General features: G+C 39.1%; 15 non-coding genes across 15 annotated transcripts; all 15 read right to left on the minus strand.

The window, feature by feature from the left end:
• Positions 1-639: 639 nt before the first annotated feature.
• Positions 640-758, minus strand: LOC140022305 (5S ribosomal RNA). The gene has a single exon (XR_011826287.1). It is a non-coding gene; the product is annotated as a 5S ribosomal RNA (ribosomal RNA).
• A 1,125-nt stretch (positions 759-1,883) lies between these two features.
• On the minus strand, positions 1,884-2,002 carry LOC140031204 (5S ribosomal RNA). The gene has a single exon (XR_011835125.1). It is a non-coding gene; the product is annotated as a 5S ribosomal RNA (ribosomal RNA).
• A 1,125-nt stretch (positions 2,003-3,127) lies between these two features.
• LOC140031300 (5S ribosomal RNA) lies at positions 3,128-3,246 on the minus strand. Its single transcript, XR_011835221.1, has one exon. It is a non-coding gene; the product is annotated as a 5S ribosomal RNA (ribosomal RNA).
• Positions 3,247-4,371: 1,125 nt separating this feature from the next.
• Positions 4,372-4,490, minus strand: LOC140031301 (5S ribosomal RNA). Its single transcript, XR_011835222.1, has one exon. It is a non-coding gene; the product is annotated as a 5S ribosomal RNA (ribosomal RNA).
• A 1,125-nt stretch (positions 4,491-5,615) lies between these two features.
• Positions 5,616-5,734, minus strand: LOC140031302 (5S ribosomal RNA). Its single transcript, XR_011835223.1, has one exon. It is a non-coding gene; the product is annotated as a 5S ribosomal RNA (ribosomal RNA).
• A 1,135-nt stretch (positions 5,735-6,869) lies between these two features.
• On the minus strand, positions 6,870-6,988 carry LOC140027350 (5S ribosomal RNA). The gene has a single exon (XR_011831297.1). It is a non-coding gene; the product is annotated as a 5S ribosomal RNA (ribosomal RNA).
• A 1,125-nt stretch (positions 6,989-8,113) lies between these two features.
• On the minus strand, positions 8,114-8,232 carry LOC140031303 (5S ribosomal RNA). Its single transcript, XR_011835224.1, has one exon. It is a non-coding gene; the product is annotated as a 5S ribosomal RNA (ribosomal RNA).
• A 1,125-nt stretch (positions 8,233-9,357) lies between these two features.
• LOC140031304 (5S ribosomal RNA) lies at positions 9,358-9,476 on the minus strand. The gene has a single exon (XR_011835225.1). It is a non-coding gene; the product is annotated as a 5S ribosomal RNA (ribosomal RNA).
• A 1,135-nt stretch (positions 9,477-10,611) lies between these two features.
• On the minus strand, positions 10,612-10,730 carry LOC140027361 (5S ribosomal RNA). The gene has a single exon (XR_011831308.1). It is a non-coding gene; the product is annotated as a 5S ribosomal RNA (ribosomal RNA).
• Positions 10,731-11,865: 1,135 nt separating this feature from the next.
• On the minus strand, positions 11,866-11,984 carry LOC140027372 (5S ribosomal RNA). The gene has a single exon (XR_011831319.1). It is a non-coding gene; the product is annotated as a 5S ribosomal RNA (ribosomal RNA).
• Positions 11,985-13,109: 1,125 nt separating this feature from the next.
• On the minus strand, positions 13,110-13,228 carry LOC140028330 (5S ribosomal RNA). The gene has a single exon (XR_011832282.1). It is a non-coding gene; the product is annotated as a 5S ribosomal RNA (ribosomal RNA).
• A 1,135-nt stretch (positions 13,229-14,363) lies between these two features.
• On the minus strand, positions 14,364-14,482 carry LOC140027454 (5S ribosomal RNA). The gene has a single exon (XR_011831402.1). It is a non-coding gene; the product is annotated as a 5S ribosomal RNA (ribosomal RNA).
• A 1,135-nt stretch (positions 14,483-15,617) lies between these two features.
• On the minus strand, positions 15,618-15,736 carry LOC140027565 (5S ribosomal RNA). The gene has a single exon (XR_011831513.1). It is a non-coding gene; the product is annotated as a 5S ribosomal RNA (ribosomal RNA).
• Positions 15,737-16,861: 1,125 nt separating this feature from the next.
• On the minus strand, positions 16,862-16,980 carry LOC140028341 (5S ribosomal RNA). The gene has a single exon (XR_011832289.1). It is a non-coding gene; the product is annotated as a 5S ribosomal RNA (ribosomal RNA).
• A 1,135-nt stretch (positions 16,981-18,115) lies between these two features.
• LOC140031577 (5S ribosomal RNA) lies at positions 18,116-18,234 on the minus strand. The gene has a single exon (XR_011835498.1). It is a non-coding gene; the product is annotated as a 5S ribosomal RNA (ribosomal RNA).
• Positions 18,235-19,093: the final 859 nt, after the last annotated feature.

The following is a 19,093-nucleotide window of genomic DNA, read 5'->3' on the forward strand; positions in this document are numbered from 1 at the left end:
AAATAAATGATTCCAAATCAAATCTAAAATAAATTAAACACCGTAAAAGTGTTTTATCCCAAGCAAAATATAAAATAAATTAAAACAATACAAAAGTGAAAAATAATATAATATATTATTTGTCCAAGTATAATAATTTCAACTTCACACAAATTAAATAAATTCGTTTAGGATTAAGTAATTAATGCCTTTGAAAAAAAGAATAACTTAGTTTAGTTAGATAAAATTATTTTTATGTTTATTAAATTATTTTTAATTCGTAAACGAGTCATATCAGGTCACCACGGGTTGACCCGAAATCGACCGGTTTTCTTTTCGGGTTCATCGGGTCCAACCCGATTCTGACCCGAATTCCCGAAACCTCAACCCAAACCCATTAATTTCGTGTTAGGTTCGTGTCGTGTTTTCAGGTCGTGTCGAAAATTGCCACCCCTAGTTGCGGTGATACATTTGCGCCGACAAATTTGAGCGACGATCCGGGCTTTGATCGAGCCGTACCGTTCCTGATTTGTCTCGCGCCTTCAGACCCGCCTTCATGCTTCGACAAGAAGCAAAATATAAAGCAATCGTTCCGAAGGAGCTAAATTACTACAGGATAAAGAACGAATAGGAAATTTGGATTTCGAAACAAAAAAGAGAGGGGTGCAACACGAGGACTTCCCAAGGGGTCACCCATCCTAGTACTACTCTCGCCCAAGCACGCTTAACTTCGGAGTTCTGATGGGATCCGGTGCTTTAGTGCTGGTATGATCGCACCCGCCATGTTCCTTTCGCTTTATTCTTTTAAACTACCCCGTCCTGCGAAGCAGTGTGGCTTTTCTAGACCGAAATTCATTTTAAGCGTCAATTCAAGCATTTTCCTCTTATCCTTTTATTTATTTACTTTATATTTTTTTTTGTTATTGATTTGCACCCTGTTTTTTTCCCTCATCCCGCAACTCTAAATTATCATGAAATCAATCCTTCACGCTTGCAGTTAGGGGTGGCAATTCGGGTCCAAATCAGGTTGGCGGGTCGGGTTCGGGTCAACAGACCCGCCAGAAAATCTGTTGACCCGAACCCCGACCCGCCAACCCGTGACGGGTCAGGTATGCTGACCCGAACCCGAAAATTTCAGGTTTACGGGGCGGCGGGTCGACCCGAAATGACCCGAAACTTAATTTTAATTTATTAATTTATCACTGTAATTTCTGATAAAATCAATTTCTCACAAAACTAATTACATAATCAAGTAATAAAAATTTAAATAAATGATTCCAAATCAAATCTAAAATAAATTAAACACCGTAAAAGTGTTTTATCCCAAGCAAAATATAAAATAAATTAAAACAATACAAAAGTGAAAAATAATATAATATATTATTTGTCCAAGTATAATAATTTCAACTTCACACAAATTAAATAAATTCGTTTAGGATTAAGTAATTAATGCCTTTGAAAAAAAGAATAACTTAGTTTAGTTAGATAAAATTATTTTTATGTTTATTAAATTATTTTTAATTCGTAAACGAGTCATATCAGGTCACCACGGGTTGACCCGAAATCGACCGGTTTTCTTTTCGGGTTCATCGGGTCCAACCCGATTCTGACCCGAATTCCCGAAACCTCAACCCAAACCCATTAATTTCGTGTTAGGTTCGTGTCGTGTTTTCAGGTCGTGTCGAAAATTGCCACCCCTAGTTGCGGTGATACATTTGCGCCGACAAATTTGAGCGACGATCCGGGCTTTGATCGAGCCGTACCGTTCCTGATTTGTCTCGCGCCTTCAGATCCTCCTTCACGCTTCGACAAGAAGCAAAATATTAAGCAATCGTTCCGACGGAGCTAAATTACTACAGGATAAAGAACGAATAGGAAATTTGGATTTCGAAACAAAAAAGAGAGGGGTGCAACACGAGGACTTCCCAGGGGGTCACCCATCCTAGTACTACTCTCGCCCAAGCACGCTTAACTTCGGAGTTCTGATGGGATCCGGTGCTTTAGTGCTGGTATGATCGCACCCGCCATGTTCCTTTCGCTTTATTCTTTTAAACTACCCCGTCCTGCGAAGCAGTGTGGCTTTTCTAGACCGAAATTCATTTTAAGCGTCAATTCAAGCATTTTCCTCTTATCCTTTTATTTATTTAATTTATATTTTTTTTTGTTATTGATTTGCACCCTGTTTTTTTCCCTCATCCCGCAACTCTAAATTATCATGAAATCAATCCTTCACGCTTGCAGTTAGGGGTGGCAATTCGGGTCCAAATCAGGTTGACGGGTCGGGTTCGGGTCAACAGACCCGCCAGAAAATCTGTTGACCCGAACCCCGACCCGCCAACCCGTGACGGGTCAGGTATGCTGACCCGAACCCGAAAATTTCAGGTTTACGGGGCGGCGGGTCGACCCGAAATGACCCGAAACTTAATTTTAATTTATTAATTTATCACTGTAATTTCTGATAAAATCAATTTCTCACAAAACTAATTACATAATCAAGTAATAAAAATTTAAATAAATGATTCCAAATCAAATCTAAAATAAATTAAACACCGTAAAAGTGTTTTATCCCAAGCAAAATATAAAATAAATTAAAACAATACAAAAGTGAAAAATAATATAATATATTATTTGTCCAAGTATAATAATTTCAACTTCACACAAATTAAATAAATTCGTTTAGGATTAAGTAATTAATGCCTTTGAAAAAAAGAATAACTTAGTTTAGTTAGATAAAATTATTTTTATGTTTATTAAATTATTTTTAATTCGTAAACGAGTCATATCAGGTCACCACGGGTTGACCCGAAATCGACCGGTTTTCTTTTCGGGTTCATCGGGTCCAACCCGATTCTGACCCGAATTCCCGAAACCTCAACCCAAACCCATTAATTTCGTGTTAGGTTCGTGTCGTGTTTTCAGGTCGTGTCGAAAATTGCCACCCCTAGTTGCGGTGATACATTTGCGCCGACAAATTTGAGCGACGATCCGGGCTTTGATCGAGCCGTACCGTTCCTGATTTGTCTCGCGCCTTCAGACCCGCCTTCATGCTTCGACAAGAAGCAAAATATAAAGCAATCGTTCCGAAGGAGCTAAATTAATACAGGATAAAGAACGAATAGGAAATTTGGATTTCGAAACAAAAAAGAGAGGGGTGCAACACGAGGACTTCCCAAGGGGTCACCCATCCTAGTACTACTCTCGCCCAAGCACGCTTAATTTCGGAGTTCTGATGGGATCCGGTGCATTAGTGCTGGTATGATCGCACCCGCCATGTTCCTTTCGCTTTATTCTTTTAAACTACCCCGTCCTGCGAAGCAGTGTGGCTTTTCTAGACCGAAATTCATTTTAAGCGTCAATTCAAGCATTTTCCTCTTATCCTTTTATTTATTTAATTTATATTTTTTTTTGTTATTGATTTGCACCCTGTTTTTTTCCCTCATCCCGCAACTCTAAATTATCATGAAATCAATCCTTCACGCTTGCAGTTAGGGGTGGCAATTCGGGTCCAAATCAGGTTGACGGGTCGGGTTCGGGTCAACAGACCCGCCAGAAAATCTGTTGACCCGAACCCCGACCCGCCAACCCGTGACGGGTCAGGTATGCTGACCCGAACCCGAAAATTTCAGGTTTACGGGGCGGCGGGTCGACCCGAAATGACCCGAAACTTAATTTTAATTTATTAATTTATCACTGTAATTTCTGATAAAATCAATTTCTCACAAAACTAATTACATAATCAAGTAATAAAAATTTAAATAAATGATTCCAAATCAAATCTAAAATAAATTAAACACCGTAAAAGTGTTTTATCCCAAGCAAAATATAAAATAAATTAAAACAATACAAAAGTGAAAAATAATATAATATATTATTTGTCCAAGTATAATAATTTCAACTTCACACAAATTAAATAAATTCGTTTAGGATTAAGTAATTAATGCCTTTGAAAAAAAGAATAACTTAGTTTAGTTAGATAAAATTATTTTTATGTTTATTAAATTATTTTTAATTCGTAAACGAGTCATATCAGGTCACCACGGGTTGACCCGAAATCGACCGGTTTTCTTTTCGGGTTCATCGGGTCCAACCCGATTCTGACCCGAATTCCCGAAACCTCAACCCAAACCCATTAATTTCGTGTTAGGTTCGTGTCGTGTTTTCAGGTCGTGTCGAAAATTGCCACCCCTAGTTGCGGTGATACATTTGCGCCGACAAATTTGAGCGACGATCCGGGCTTTGATCGAGCCGTACCGTTCCTGATTTGTCTCGCGCCTTCAGATCCTCCTTCACGCTTCGACAAGAAGCAAAATATTAAGCAATCGTTCCGACGGAGCTAAATTACTACAGGATAAAGAACGAATAGGAAATTTGGATTTCGAAACAAAAAAGAGAGGGGTGCAACACGAGGACTTCCCAAGGGGTCACCCATCCTAGTACTACTCTCGCCCAAGCACGCTTAATTTCGGAGTTCTGATGGGATCCGGTGCATTAGTGCTGGTATGATCGCACCCGCCATGTTCCTTTCGCTTTATTCTTTTAAACTACCCCGTCCTGCGAAGCAGTGTGGCTTTTCTAGACCGAAATTCATTTTAAGCGTCAATTCAAGCATTTTCCTCTTATCCTTTTATTTATTTACTTTATATTTTTTTTTGTTATTGATTTGCACCCTGTTTTTTTCCCTCATCCCGCAACTCTAAATTATCATGAAATCAATCCTTCACGCTTGCAGTTAGGGGTGGCAATTCGGGTCCAAATCAGGTTGGCGGGTCGGGTTCGGGTCAACAGACCCGCCAGAAAATCTGTTGACCCGAACCCCGACCCGCCAACCCGTGACGGGTCAGGTATGCTGACCCGAACCCGAAAATTTCAGGTTTACGGGGCGGCGGGTCGACCCGAAATGACCCGAAACTTAATTTTAATTTATTAATTTATCACTGTAATTTCTGATAAAATCAATTTCTCACAAAACTAATTACATAATCAAGTAATAAAAATTTAAATAAATGATTCCAAATCAAATCTAAAATAAATTAAACACCGTAAAAGTGTTTTATCCCAAGCAAAATATAAAATAAATTAAAACAATACAAAAGTGAAAAATAATATAATATATTATTTGTCCAAGTATAATAATTTCAACTTCACACAAATTAAATAAATTCGTTTAGGATTAAGTAATTAATGCCTTTGAAAAAAAGAATAACTTAGTTTAGTTAGATAAAATTATTTTTATGTTTATTAAATTATTTTTAATTCGTAAACGAGTCATATCAGGTCACCACGGGTTGACCCGAAATCGACCGGTTTTCTTTTCGGGTTCATCGGGTCCAACCCGATTCTGACCCGAATTCCCGAAACCTCAACCCAAACCCATTAATTTCGTGTTAGGTTCGTGTCGTGTTTTCAGGTCGTGTCGAAAATTGCCACCCCTAGTTGCGGTGATACATTTGCGCCGACAAATTTGAGCGACGATCCGGGCTTTGATCGAGCCGTACCGTTCCTGATTTGTCTCGCGCCTTCAGATCCTCCTTCACGCTTCGACAAGAAGCAAAATATTAAGCAATCGTTCCGACGGAGCTAAATTACTACAGGATAAAGAACGAATAGGAAATTTGGATTTCGAAACAAAAAAGAGAGGGGTGCAACACGAGGACTTCCCAAGGGGTCACCCATCCTAGTACTACTCTCGCCCAAGCACGCTTAATTTCGGAGTTCTGATGGGATCCGGTGCATTAGTGCTGGTATGATCGCACCCGCCATGTTCCTTTCGCTTTATTCTTTTAAACTACCCCGTCCTGCGAAGCAGTGTGGCTTTTCTAGACCGAAATTCATTTTAAGCGTCAATTCAAGCATTTTCCTCTTATCCTTTTATTTATTTACTTTATATTTTTTTTTGTTATTGATTTGCACCCTGTTTTTTTCCCTCATCCCGCAACTCTAAATTATCATGAAATCAATCCTTCACGCTTGCAGTTAGGGGTGGCAATTCGGGTCCAAATCAGGTTGGCGGGTCGGGTTCGGGTCAACAGACCCGCCAGAAAATCTGTTGACCCGAACCCCGACCCGCCAACCCGTAACGGGTCAGGTATGCTGACCCGAACCCGAAAATTTCAGGTTTACGGGGCGGCGGGTCGACCCGAAATGACCCGAAACTTAATTTTAATTTATTAATTTATCACTGTAATTTCTGATAAAATCAATTTCTCACAAAACTAATTACATAATCAAGTAATAAAAATTTAAATAAATGATTCCAAATCAAATCTAAAATAAATTAAACACCGTAAAAGTGTTTTATCCCAAGCAAAATATAAAATAAATTAAAACAATACAAAAGTGAAAAATAATATAATATATTATTTGTCCAAGTATAATAATTTCAACTTCACACAAATTAAATAAATTCGTTTAGGATGAAGTAATTAATGCCTTTGAAAAAAAGAATAACTTAGTTTAGTTAGATAAAATTATTTTTATGTTTATTAAATTATTTTTAATTCGTAAACGGGTCATATCGGGTCATATCAGGTCACCACGGGTTGACCCGAAATCGACCGGTTTTCTTTTCGGGTTCATCGGGTCCAACCCGATTCTGACCCGAATTCCCGAAACCTCAACCCAAACCCATTAATTTCGTGTTAGGTTCGTGTCGTGTTTTCAGGTCGTGTCGAAAATTGCCACCCCTAGTTGCGGTGATACATTTGCGCCGACAAATTTGAGCGACGATCCGGGCTTTGATCGAGCCGTACCGTTCCTGATTTGTCTCGCGCCTTCAGATCCTCCTTCACGCTTCGACAAGAAGCAAAATATTAAGCAATCGTTCCGACGGAGCTAAATTACTACAGGATAAAGAACGAATAGGAAATTTGGATTTCGAAACAAAAAAGAGAGGGGTGCAACACGTGGACTTCCCAGGGGGTCACCCATCCTAGTACTACTCTCGCCCAAGCACGCTTAACTTCGGAGTTCTGATGGGATCCGGTGCATTAGTGCTGGTATGATCGCACCCGCCATGTTCCTTTCGCTTTATTCTTTTAAACTACCCCGTCCTGCGAAGCAGTGTGGCTTTTCTAGACCGAAATTCATTTTAAGCGTCAATTCAAGCATTTTCCTCTTATCCTTTTATTTATTTAATTTATATTTTTTTTTGTTATTGATTTGCACCCTGTTTTTTTCCCTCATCCCGCAACTCTAAATTATCATGAAATCAATCCTTCACGCTTGCAGTTAGGGGTGGCAATTCGGGTCCAAATCAGGTTGGCGGGTCGGGTTCGGGTCAACAGACCCGCCAGAAAATCTGTTGACCCGAACCCCGACCCGCCAACCCGTGACGGGTCAGGTATGCTGACCCGAACCCGAAAATTTCAGGTTTACGGGGCGGCGGGTCGACCCGAAATGACCCGAAACTTAATTTTAATTTATTAATTTATCACTGTAATTTCTGATAAAATCAATTTCTCACAAAACTAATTACATAATCAAGTAATAAAAATTTAAATAAATGATTCCAAATCAAATCTAAAATAAATTAAACACCGTAAAAGTGTTTTATCCCAAGCAAAATATAAAATAAATTAAAACAATACAAAAGTGAAAAATAATATAATATATTATTTGTCCAAGTATAATAATTTCAACTTCACACAAATTAAATAAATTCGTTTAGGATTAAGTAATTAATGCCTTTGAAAAAAAGAATAACTTAGTTTAGTTAGATAAAATTATTTTTATGTTTATTAAATTATTTTTAATTCGTAAACGAGTCATATCAGGTCACCACGGGTTGACCCGAAATCGACCGGTTTTCTTTTCGGGTTCATCGGGTCCAACCCGATTCTGACCCGAATTCCCGAAACCTCAACCCAAACCCATTAATTTCGTGTTAGGTTCGTGTCGTGTTTTCAGGTCGTGTCGAAAATTGCCACCCCTAGTTGCGGTGATACATTTGCGCCGACAAATTTGAGCGACGATCCGGGCTTTGATCGAGCCGTACCGTTCCTGATTTGTCTCGCGCCTTCAGATCCTCCTTCACGCTTCGACAAGAAGCAAAATATTAAGCAATCGTTCCGACGGAGCTAAATTACTACAGGATAAAGAACGAATAGGAAATTTGGATTTCGAAACAAAAAAGAGAGGGGTGCAACACGAGGACTTCCCAAGGGGTCACCCATCCTAGTACTACTCTCGCCCAAGCACGCTTAATTTCGGAGTTCTGATGGGATCCGGTGCATTAGTGCTGGTATGATCGCACCCGCCATGTTCCTTTCGCTTTATTCTTTTAAACTACCCCGTCCTGCGAAGCAGTGTGGCTTTTCTAGACCGAAATTCATTTTAAGCGTCAATTCAAGCATTTTCCTCTTATCCTTTTATTTATTTACTTTATATTTTTTTTTGTTATTGATTTGCACCCTGTTTTTTTCCCTCATCCCGCAACTCTAAATTATCATGAAATCAATCCTTCACGCTTGCAGTTAGGGGTGGCAATTCGGGTCCAAATCAGGTTGGCGGGTCGGGTTCGGGTCAACAGACCCGCCAGAAAATCTGTTGACCCGAACCCCGACCCGCCAACCCGTGACGGGTCAGGTATGCTGACCCGAACCCGAAAATTTCAGGTTTACGGGGCGGCGGGTCGACCCGAAATGACCCGAAACTTAATTTTAATTTATTAATTTATCACTGTAATTTCTGATAAAATCAATTTCTCACAAAACTAATTACATAATCAAGTAATAAAAATTTAAATAAATGATTCCAAATCAAATCTAAAATAAATTAAACACCGTAAAAGTGTTTTATCCCAAGCAAAATATAAAATAAATTAAAACAATACAAAAGTGAAAAATAATATAATATATTATTTGTCCAAGTATAATAATTTCAACTTCACACAAATTAAATAAATTCGTTTAGGATTAAGTAATTAATGCCTTTGAAAAAAAGAATAACTTAGTTTAGTTAGATAAAATTATTTTTATGTTTATTAAATTATTTTTAATTCGTAAACGAGTCATATCAGGTCACCACGGGTTGACCCGAAATCGACCGGTTTTCTTTTCGGGTTCATCGGGTCCAACCCGATTCTGACCCGAATTCCCGAAACCTCAACCCAAACCCATTAATTTCGTGTTAGGTTCGTGTCGTGTTTTCAGGTCGTGTCGAAAATTGCCACCCCTAGTTGCGGTGATACATTTGCGCCGACAAATTTGAGCGACGATCCGGGCTTTGATCGAGCCGTACCGTTCCTGATTTGTCTCGCGCCTTCAGATCCTCCTTCACGCTTCGACAAGAAGCAAAATATTAAGCAATCGTTCCGACGGAGCTAAATTACTACAGGATAAAGAACGAATAGGAAATTTGGATTTCGAAACAAAAAAGAGAGGGGTGCAACACGAGGACTTCCCAAGGGGTCACCCATCCTAGTACTACTCTCGCCCAAGCACGCTTAATTTCGGAGTTCTGATGGGATCCGGTGCATTAGTGCTGGTATGATCGCACCCGCCATGTTCCTTTCGCTTTATTCTTTTAAACTACCCCGTCCTGCGAAGCAGTGTGGCTTTTCTAGACCGAAATTCATTTTAAGCGTCAATTCAAGCATTTTCCTCTTATCCTTTTATTTATTTACTTTATATTTTTTTTTGTTATTGATTTGCACCCTGTTTTTTTCCCTCATCCCGCAACTCTAAATTATCATGAAATCAATCCTTCACGCTTGCAGTTAGGGGTGGCAATTCGGGTCCAAATCAGGTTGGCGGGTCGGGTTCGGGTCAACAGACCCGCCAGAAAATCTGTTGACCCGAACCCCGACCCGCCAACCCGTAACGGGTCAGGTATGCTGACCCGAACCCGAAAATTTCAGGTTTACGGGGCGGCGGGTCGACCCGAAATGACCCGAAACTTAATTTTAATTTATTAATTTATCACTGTAATTTCTGATAAAATCAATTTCTCACAAAACTAATTACATAATCAAGTAATAAAAATTTAAATAAATGATTCCAAATCAAATCTAAAATAAATTAAACACCGTAAAAGTGTTTTATCCCAAGCAAAATATAAAATAAATTAAAACAATACAAAAGTGAAAAATAATATAATATATTATTTGTCCAAGTATAATAATTTCAACTTCACACAAATTAAATAAATTCGTTTAGGATGAAGTAATTAATGCCTTTGAAAAAAAGAATAACTTAGTTTAGTTAGATAAAATTATTTTTATGTTTATTAAATTATTTTTAATTCGTAAACGGGTCATATCGGGTCATATCAGGTCACCACGGGTTGACCCGAAATCGACCGGTTTTCTTTTCGGGTTCATCGGGTCCAACCCGATTCTGACCCGAATTCCCGAAACCTCAACCCAAACCCATTAATTTCGTGTTAGGTTCGTGTCGTGTTTTCAGGTCGTGTCGAAAATTGCCACCCCTAGTTGCGGTGATACATTTGCGCCGACAAATTTGAGCGACGATCCGGGCTTTGATCGAGCCGTACCGTTCCTGATTTGTCTCGCGCCTTCAGATCCTCCTTCACGCTTCGACAAGAAGCAAAATATTAAGCAATCGTTCCGACGGAGCTAAATTACTACAGGATAAAGAACGAATAGGAAATTTGGATTTCGAAACAAAAAAGAGAGGGGTGCAACACGTGGACTTCCCAGGGGGTCACCCATCCTAGTACTACTCTCGCCCAAGCACGCTTAACTTCGGAGTTCTGATGGGATCCGGTGCATTAGTGCTGGTATGATCGCACCCGCCATGTTCCTTTCGCTTTATTCTTTTAAACTACCCCGTCCTGCGAAGCAGTGTGGCTTTTCTAGACCGAAATTCATTTTAAGCGTCAATTCAAGCATTTTCCTCTTATCCTTTTATTTATTTAATTTATATTTTTTTTTGTTATTGATTTGCACCCTGTTTTTTTCCCTCATCCCGCAACTCTAAATTATCATGAAATCAATCCTTCACGCTTGCAGTTAGGGGTGGCAATTCGGGTCCAAATCAGGTTGGCGGGTCGGGTTCGGGTCAACAGACCCGCCAGAAAATCTGTTGACCCGAACCCCGACCCGCCAACCCGTGACGGGTCAGGTATGCTGACCCGAACCCGAAAATTTCAGGTTTACGGGGCGGCGGGTCGACCCGAAATGACCCGAAACTTAATTTTAATTTATTAATTTATCACTGTAATTTCTGATAAAATCAATTTCTCACAAAACTAATTACATAATCAAGTAATAAAAATTTAAATAAATGATTCCAAATCAAATCTAAAATAAATTAAACACCGTAAAAGTGTTTTATCCCAAGCAAAATATAAAATAAATTAAAACAATACAAAAGTGAAAAATAATATAATATATTATTTGTCCAAGTATAATAATTTCAACTTCACACAAATTAAATAAATTCGTTTAGGATTAAGTAATTAATGCCTTTGAAAAAAAGAATAACTTAGTTTAGTTAGATAAAATTATTTTTATGTTTATTAAATTATTTTTAATTCGTAAACGGGTCATATCGGGTCATATCAGGTCACCACGGGTTGACCCGAAATCGACCGGTTTTCTTTTCGGGTTCATCGGGTCCAACCCGATTCTGACCCGAATTCCCGAAACCTCAACCCAAACCCATTAATTTCGTGTTAGGTTCGTGTCGTGTTTTCAGGTCGTGTCGAAAATTGCCACCCCTAGTTGCGGTGATACATTTGCGCCGACAAATTTGAGCGACGATCCGGGCTTTGATCGAGCCGTACCGTTCCTGATTTGTCTCGCGCCTTCAGATCCTCCTTCACGCTTCGACAAGAAGCAAAATATTAAGCAATCGTTCCGACGGAGCTAAATTACTACAGGATAAAGAACGAATAGGAAATTTGGATTTCGAAACAAAAAAGAGAGGGGTGCAACACGTGGACTTCCCAGGGGGTCACCCATCCTAGTACTACTCTCGCCCAAGCACGCTTAACTTCGGAGTTCTGATGGGATCCGGTGCATTAGTGCTGGTATGATCGCACCCGCCATGTTCCTTTCGCTTTATTCTTTTAAACTACCCCGTCCTGCGAAGCAGTGTGGCTTTTCTAGACCGAAATTCATTTTAAGCGTCAATTCAAGCATTTTCCTCTTATCCTTTTATTTATTTAATTTATATTTTTTTTTGTTATTGATTTGCACCCTGTTTTTTTCCCTCATCCCGCAACTCTAAATTATCATGAAATCAATCCTTCACGCTTGCAGTTAGGGGTGGCAATTCGGGTCCAAATCAGGTTGGCGGGTCGGGTTCGGGTCAACAGACCCGCCAGAAAATCTGTTGACCCGAACCCCGACCCGCCAACCCGTGACGGGTCAGGTATGCTGACCCGAACCCGAAAATTTCAGGTTTACGGGGCGGCGGGTCGACCCGAAATGACCCGAAACTTAATTTTAATTTATTAATTTATCACTGTAATTTCTGATAAAATCAATTTCTCACAAAACTAATTACATAATCAAGTAATAAAAATTTAAATAAATGATTCCAAATCAAATCTAAAATAAATTAAACACCGTAAAAGTGTTTTATCCCAAGCAAAATATAAAATAAATTAAAACAATACAAAAGTGAAAAATAATATAATATATTATTTGTCCAAGTATAATAATTTCAACTTCACACAAATTAAATAAATTCGTTTAGGATTAAGTAATTAATGCCTTTGAAAAAAAGAATAACTTAGTTTAGTTAGATAAAATTATTTTTATGTTTATTAAATTATTTTTAATTCGTAAACGAGTCATATCAGGTCACCACGGGTTGACCCGAAATCGACCGGTTTTCTTTTCGGGTTCATCGGGTCCAACCCGATTCTGACCCGAATTCCCGAAACCTCAACCCAAACCCATTAATTTCGTGTTAGGTTCGTGTCGTGTTTTCAGGTCGTGTCGAAAATTGCCACCCCTAGTTGCGGTGATACATTTGCGCCGACAAATTTGAGCGACGATCCGGGCTTTGATCGAGCCGTACCGTTCCTGATTTGTCTCGCGCCTTCAGATCCTCCTTCACGCTTCGACAAGAAGCAAAATATTAAGCAATCGTTCCGACGGAGCTAAATTACTACAGGATAAAGAACGAATAGGAAATTTGGATTTCGAAACAAAAAAGAGAGGGGTGCAACACGAGGACTTCCCAGGGGGTCACCCATCCTAGTACTACTCTCGCCCAAGCACGCTTAACTTCGGAGTTCTGATGGGATCCGGTGCATTAGTGCTGGTATGATCGCACCCGCCATGTTCCTTTCGCTTTATTCTTTTAAACTACCCCGTCCTGCGAAGCAGTGTGGCTTTTCTAGACCGAAATTCATTTTAAGCGTCAATTCAAGCATTTTCCTCTTATCCTTTTATTTATTTACTTTATATTTTTTTTTGTTATTGATTTGCACCCTGTTTTTTTCCCTCATCCCGCAACTCTAAATTATCATGAAATCAATCCTTCACGCTTGCAGTTAGGGGTGGCAATTCGGGTCCAAATCAGGTTGGCGGGTCGGGTTCGGGTCAACAGACCCGCCAGAAAATCTGTTGACCCGAACCCCGACCCGCCAACCCGTGACGGGTCAGGTATGCTGACCCGAACCCGAAAATTTCAGGTTTACGGGGCGGCGGGTCGACCCGAAATGACCCGAAACTTAATTTTAATTTATTAATTTATCACTGTAATTTCTGATAAAATCAATTTCTCACAAAACTAATTACATAATCAAGTAATAAAAATTTAAATAAATGATTCCAAATCAAATCTAAAATAAATTAAACACCGTAAAAGTGTTTTATCCCAAGCAAAATATAAAATAAATTAAAACAATACAAAAGTGAAAAATAATATAATATATTATTTGTCCAAGTATAATAATTTCAACTTCACACAAATTAAATAAATTCGTTTAGGATTAAGTAATTAATGCCTTTGAAAAAAAGAATAACTTAGTTTAGTTAGATAAAATTATTTTTATGTTTATTAAATTATTTTTAATTCGTAAACGGGTCATATCGGGTCATATCAGGTCACCACGGGTTGACCCGAAATCGACCGGTTTTCTTTTCGGGTTCATCGGGTCCAACCCTATTCTGACCCGAATTCCCGAAACCTCAACCCAAACCCATTAATTTCGTGTTAGGTTCGTATCGTGTTTTCAGGTCGTGTCGAAAATTGCCACCCCTAGTTGCGGTGATACATTTGCGCCGACAAATTTGAGCGACGATCCGGGCTTTGATCGAGCCGTACCGTTCCTGATTTGTCTCGCGCCTTCAGATCCTCCTTCACGCTTCGACAAGAAGCAAAATATTAAGCAATCGTTCCGACGGAGCTAAATTACTACAGGATAAAGAACGAATAGGAAATTTGGATTTCGAAACAAAAAAGAGAGGGGTGCAACACGTGGACTTCCCAGGGGGTCACCCATCCTAGTACTACTCTCGCCCAAGCACGCTTAACTTCGGAGTTCTGATGGGATCCGGTGCATTAGTGCTGGTATGATCGCACCCGCCATGTTCCTTTCGCTTTATTCTTTTAAACTACCCCGTCCTGCGAAGCAGTGTGGCTTTTCTAGACCGAAATTCATTTTAAGCGTCAATTCAAGCATTTTCCTCTTATCCTTTTATTTATTTAATTTATATTTTTTTTTGTTATTGATTTGCACCCTGTTTTTTTCCCTCATCCCGCAACTCTAAATTATCATGAAATCAATCCTTCACGCTTGCAGTTAGGGGTGGCAATTCGGGTCCAAATCAGGTTGGCGGGTCGGGTTCGGGTCAACAGACCCGCCAGAAAATCTGTTGACCCGAACCCCGACCCGCCAACCCGTGACGGGTCAGGTATGCTGACCCGAACCCGAAAATTTCAGGTTTACGGGGCGGCGGGTCGACCCGAAATGACCCGAAACTTAATTTTAATTTATTAATTTATCACTGTAATTTCTGATAAAATCAATTTCTCACAAAACTAATTACATAATCAAGTAATAAAAATTTAAATAAATGATTCCAAATCAAATCTAAAATAAATTAAACACCGTAAAAGTGTTTTATCCCAAGCAAAATATAAAATAAATTAAAACAATACAAAAGTGAAAAATAATATAATATATTATTTGTCCAAGTATAATAATTTCAACTTCACACAAATTAAATAAATTCGTTTAGGATTAAGTAATTAATGCCTTTGAAAAAAAGAATAACTTAGTTTAGTTAGATAAAATTATTTTTATGTTTATTAAATTATTTTTAATTCGTAAACGGGTCATATCGGGTCATATCAGGTCACCACGGGTTGACCCGAAATCGACCGGTTTTCTTTTCGGGTTCATCGGGTCCAACCCGATTCTGACCCGAATTCCCGAAACCTCAACCCAAACCCATTAATTTCGTGTTAGGTTCGTGTCGTGTTTTCAGGTCGTGTCGAAAATTGCCACCCCTAGTTGCGGTGATACATTTGCGCCGACAAATTTGAGCGACGATCCGGGCTTTGATCGAGCCGTACCGTTCCTGATTTGTCTCGCGCCTTCAGATCCTCCTTCACGCTTCGACAAGAAGCAAAATATTAAGCAATCGTTCCGACGGAGCTAAATTACTACAGGATAAAGAACGAATAGGAAATTTGGATTTCGAAACAAAAAAGAGAGGGGTGCAACACGTGGACTTCCCAGGGGGTCACCCATCCTAGTACTACTCTCGCCCAAGCACGCTTAACTTCGGAGTTCTGATGGGATCCGGTGCATTAGTGCTGGTATGATCGCACCCGCCATGTTCCTTTCGCTTTATTCTTTTAAACTACCCCGTCCTGCGAAGCAGTGTGGCTTTTCTAGACCGAAATTCATTTTAAGCGTCAATTCAAGCATTTTCCTCTTATCCTTTTATTTATTTAATTTATATTTTTTTTTGTTATTGATTTGCACCCTGTTTTTTTCCCTCATCCCGCAACTCTAAATTATCATGAAATCAATCCTTCACGCTTGCAGTTAGGGGTGGCAATTCGGGTCCAAATCAGGTTGGCGGGTCGGGTTCGGGTCAACAGACCCGCCAGAAAATCTGTTGACCCGAACCCCGACCCGCCAACCCGTGACGGGTCAGGTATGCTGACCCGAACCCGAAAATTTCAGGTTTACGGGGCGGCGGGTCGACCCGAAATGACCCGAAACTTAATTTTAATTTATTAATTTATCACTGTAATTTCTGATAAAATCAATTTCTCACAAAACTAATTACATAATCAAGTAATAAAAATTTAAATAAATGATTCCAAATCAAATCTAAAATAAATTAAACACCGTAAAAGTGTTTTATCCCAAGCAAAATATAAAATAAATTAAAACAATACAAAAGTGAAAAATAATATAATATATTATTTGTCCAAGTATAATAATTTCAACTTCACACAAATTAAATAAATTCGTTTAGGATTAAGTAATTAATGCCTTTGAAAAAAAGAATAACTTAGTTTAGTTAGATAAAATTATTTTTATGTTTATTAAATTATTTTTAATTCGTAAACGAGTCATATCAGGTCACCACGGGTTGACCCGAAATCGACCGGTTTTCTTTTCGGGTTCATCGGGTCCAACCCGATTCTGACCCGAATTCCCGAAACCTCAACCCAAACCCATTAATTTCGTGTTAGGTTCGTGTCGTGTTTTCAGGTCGTGTCGAAAATTGCCACCCCTAGTTGCGGTGATACATTTGCGCCGACAAATTTGAGCGACGATCCGGGCTTTGATCGAGCCGTACCGTTCCTGATTTGTCTCGCGCCTTCAGATCCTCCTTCACGCTTCGACAAGAAGCAAAATATTAAGCAATCGTTCCGACGGAGCTAAATTACTACAGGATAAAGAACGAATAGGAAATTTGGATTTCGAAACAAAAAAGAGAGGGGTGCAACACGAGGACTTCCCAGGGGGTCACCCATCCTAGTACTACTCTCGCCCAAGCACGCTTAACTTCGGAGTTCTGATGGGATCCGGTGCATTAGTGCTGGTATGATCGCACCCGCCATGTTCCTTTCGCTTTATTCTTTTAAACTACCCCGTCCTGCGAAGCAGTGTGGCTTTTCTAGACCGAAATTCATTTTAAGCGTCAATTCAAGCATTTTCCTCTTATCCTTTTATTTATTTACTTTATATTTTTTTTTGTTATTGATTTGCACCCTGTTTTTTTCCCTCATCCCGCAACTCTAAATTATCATGAAATCAATCCTTCACGCTTGCAGTTAGGGGTGGCAATTCGGGTCCAAATCAGGTTGGCGGGTCGGGTTCGGGTCAACAGACCCGCCAGAAAATCTGTTGACCCGAACCCCGACCCGCCAACCCGTGACGGGTCAGGTATGCTGACCCGAACCCGAAAATTTCAGGTTTACGGGGCGGCGGGTCGACCCGAAATGACCCGAAACTTAATTTTAATTTATTAATTTATCACTGTAATTTCTGATAAAATCAATTTCTCACAAAACTAATTACATAATCAAGTAATAAAAATTTAAATAAATGATTCCAAATCAAATCTAAAATAAATTAAACACCGTAAAAGTGTTTTATCCCAAGCAAAATATAAAATAAATTAAAACAATACAAAAGTGAAAAATAATATAATATATTATTTGTCCAAGTATAATAATTTCAACTTCACACAAATTAAATAAATTCGTTTAGGATTAAGTAATTAATGCCTTTGAAAAAAAGAATAACTTAGTTTAGTTAGATAAAATTATTTTTATGTTTATTAAATTATTTTTAATTCGTAAACGGGTCATATCGGGTCATATCAGGTCACCACGGGTTGACCCGAAATCGACCGGTTTTCTTTTCGGGTTCATCGGGTCCAACCCTATTCTGACCCGAATTCCCGAAACCTCAACCCAAACCCATTAATTTCGTGTTAGGTTCGTATCGTGTTTTCAGGTCGTGTCGAAAATTGCCACCCCTAGTTGCGGTGATACATTTGCGCCGACAAATTTGAGCGACGATCCGGGCTTTGATCGAGCCGTACCGTTCCTGATTTGTCTCGCGCCTTCAGATCCTCCTTCACGCTTCGACAAGAAGCAAAATATTAAGCAATCGTTCCGACGGAGCTAAATTACTACAGGATAAAGAACGAATAGGAAATTTGGATTTCGAAACAAAAAAGAAAGGGGTGCAACACGAGGACTTCCCAGGGGGTCACCCATCCTAGTATTACTCTCGCCCAAGCACGCTTAACTTCGGAGTTCTGATGGGATCCGGTGCATTAACGCTGGTATGATCGCACCCGCCATGTTCCTTTCGCTTTATTCTTTTAAACTACCCCGTCCTGCGAAGCAGTGTGGCTTTTCTAGACCGAAATTCATTTTAAGCGTCAATTCAAGCATTTTCCTCTTATCCTTTTATTTATTTACTTTATATTTTTTTTTGTTATTGATTTGCACCCTGTTTTTTTCCCTCATCCCGCAACTCTAAATTATCATGAAATCAATCCTTCACGCTTGCAGTTAGGGGTGGCAATTCGGGTCCAAATCAGGTTGGCGGGTCGGGTTCGGGTCAACAGACCCGCCAGAAAATCTGTTGACCCGAACCCCGACCCGCCAACCCGTGACGGGTCAGGTATGCTGACCCGAACCCGAAAATTTCAGGTTTACGGGGCGGCGGGTCGACCCGAAATGACCCGAAACTTAATTTTAATTTATTAATTTATCACTGTAATTTCTAATAAAATCAATTTCTCACAAAACTAATTACATAATCAAGTAATAAAAATTTAAATAAATGATTCCAAATCAAATCTAAAATAAATTAAACACCGTAAAAGTGTTTTATCCCAAGCAAAATATAAAATAAATTAAAACAATACAAAAGTGAAAAATAATATAATATATTATTTGTCCAAGTATAATAATTTCAACTTCACACAAATTAAATAAATTCGTTTAGGATTAAGTAATTAATGCCTTTGAAAAAAAGAATAACTTAGTTTAGTTAGATAAAATTATTTTTATGTTTATTAAATTATTTTTAATTCGTAAACGGGTCATATCGGGTCATATCAGGTCACCACGGGTTGACCCGAAATCGACCGGTTTTCTTTTCGGGTTCATCGGGTCCAACCCGATTCTGACCCGAATTCCCGAAACCT

The sequence above is a fragment of the Coffea arabica genome, chromosome 11e, assembly GCF_036785885.1.
Source record: "Coffea arabica cultivar ET-39 chromosome 11e, Coffea Arabica ET-39 HiFi, whole genome shotgun sequence".
In the NCBI taxonomy this organism is placed as follows: domain Eukaryota; kingdom Viridiplantae; phylum Streptophyta; class Magnoliopsida; order Gentianales; family Rubiaceae; genus Coffea; species Coffea arabica.